We start from the raw sequence: 2,500 nt of genomic DNA, 5'->3' as shown, positions 1-2,500 counted from the left end.
AATTGCTTTGGCATTCAATTCCGTTTTGGATTTCGTTTTTGAGGTTTGGAACACATGTTTAGATCCACTTTTGATTGAGAGCTATAAATACATTGTACTCCTTTGTTTTGGTATGCGTTTTTTAGACAATTATTATGGAAGTAGAAAATTTGGAGGTAATTTAGAAGAAGGAAAATTCATTGTCAAGTGTCTCTCTCTCTCCTCACGGATTGATCTCTCTTCTCCCTTTGCGCAATTTCTCTACCCGCGCCTCTTGTCATCTCTCTTCTCTTGAACACATTTGGGAATGTCGGCAACCATGGCGAGATTTCTGAAGAAGATCTTCAATCCAGCGGGTATTTCTTCTTTCTATGCCTAAATCTCTTTTCTCTTCTCATCCACTCGCCCAAGGAATCGACGGCTTGAAGACTCCTCTTGCTCCGGCGTGAAGAGCTCTCCACAAGACCACGGCTTACCCCAAGAGATCAGCAACGAACTAGTGCAGCCAACACTCCCCACGGTGAAGGCTTGAGGCTACTCGTTCCCGGGAAGGCTCGTCATCTTTTAGGCAACTAGAAGGTGAGGGCAGACGACCAAAGGCTTCCGATTTGAGAGGTTAGTGCATTCGTTTAAGAGCTGAAATTGTGTAACGCCGTTGTGTCGATTTGAGTTGAGATTCTGCCATTAAGGGACTATTGATCTTCATGGATTCAGCCAAGAGGATCACTGGTTCACTTAGGAAGAAGCTCTCCCTAAATCGGTTCTTACGAGTCACAAGGGAGACTCTTAGCCGATAGCAAGGATCTCGCAATTTCGAGGGTCTTTTCCTTCGGTTTTCAAGTATCATTTGATGTGTTAGTTTATGTTCTTGCGCCTGTTAGCTTGCTGTGTGAAAAAGAGAAAAACAGAAAGAAAAACAGAAAAAGAAAGAAAGAAAAGAGGCGAGAATTGAAAAAGAAAAAGAAAACGAGAATCGCCCAAAAGAAAGAATCATGAATACGGCAAGCTAGAGGCAATTCGGTTCAAATTAGTGTCTCGCCGGAATCTGTAATTCCTGGCCACTGCTGCTAACATTCCGGCCAGTTTCTGGAATATCCGGTGAGCATTTGGGTGTAATCTCAGGCCGATCTCCATCAGGCTCGATCTGCACTAGAACCTCTCCAAGGATCTCGGTCACATTTGGGGAGAAACCGCGTGTGGCGTGGAGGAGCTCCTAGGTGACGCCACCTAGCCGCCGGTGCATGTGGTGAATCAGCCTCATTCCTACAAAAGAGGTAAGTGGATCTCCAGCTTGGGCCCTTCGCCATCTCCACCCTACGCTTAGTCCATGTGGCAAGCATCGGGACACTTAGAGAGATCCTAGGATTTGAGTAGGAAGTGACGCACATTTGGTGGAGCACTAATTCGCCACCTCATAAAGTGTTTTTCTAGAATAGGAATCCCAGCTAGATAAGTTAGGATATTCCCCAACTTCGTAGGGAAGCAGCCTCATCCAGTTGCCACTTGTTCCTCCCTCAGCCTAGTCACCACATTAGCCAACTACCCAAGTCCATCTCCCCACATTTGTTGTGCCACCTAGCTAGGCACCTCACCACCTTTCCTATCCTCTCTCCTAACATCTAGGAGATAGCCTCTACAGGTCGCCACCTAGCCTTCACTTTAGCTAGGAACTCTCCCAGCCACACACCTCACCAATCTGGACGCCACCTCACCTAGACACCTCACCCAAATCCCTAGCCTCTCTCCTAAGTATTTGGGAGATAGCCTTCTAGAAGTGCCACCTCGCCTAGCATCTTGGAGAACGATTCCCTTGTGGAATATCCTCCATAATTCTCAGCCCCATTTCTCTCATCCGTTTTTATCCTAGTTCACACTTGAGTTACCTCAAGTTACTGCACCCCATTCCCCCTTACCATTCCCATTTCCTCAAACCGAGCAGCCTAAACCTACCCTAGCTACTTTGTAGGAACCCACGATTTAGGCCCTTCCCTTCACCAGGTCAACCTAGGATTTGAACCTTAGGACCCACCTTGCCTAACCTTTCATTGACCCAGCTCATTGGCCGAACCTAGCCCGGGCCCACCTGGTCCCACCTGGTCCGAGCTCACCCTGCCCAAGACCCGCACCTAGTTGGTTCCAACCCTAGTCCACAAGGAAGTCCGCCTAGTGCATCCTTGAGAGTCTTGGAACCGGCGGGTCTTGCCCCAGCCATCTCCGGCATCCTCAGGCCGCCGCCGGCCACCTCTGCTACTTTTCCGGCGACCTTCCGGCGTGGATCCTAGCAGGTCCCCAAGTCAGCCAGCAAGTGTATGGAGAGCTCCTAGGTGATTTCAGCAAGGAGATTCCTCAATCGCGCGACCCTTGGAGCGCTCTAATCCACCGACCGGCGTCTTGATCATTGGAGCCACAGCGCTACGCCGTTCTCTCCTCTTGTGTTGCTGTTAGTCCTCGAGTGTGGAATCTCACCTCGAGGCGTGTGGTTGCTTCGCCAAGCTAGCCTTGGCCGGTACACCCTACCCTT

This window comes from Nymphaea colorata, chromosome 3, assembly GCF_008831285.2.
Source record: "Nymphaea colorata isolate Beijing-Zhang1983 chromosome 3, ASM883128v2, whole genome shotgun sequence".
Lineage (NCBI taxonomy): Eukaryota > Viridiplantae > Streptophyta > Magnoliopsida > Nymphaeales > Nymphaeaceae > Nymphaea > Nymphaea colorata.
The sequence above is the reverse complement of the archived record's forward strand: the minus strand, read 5'-3'. Positions refer to the sequence as shown.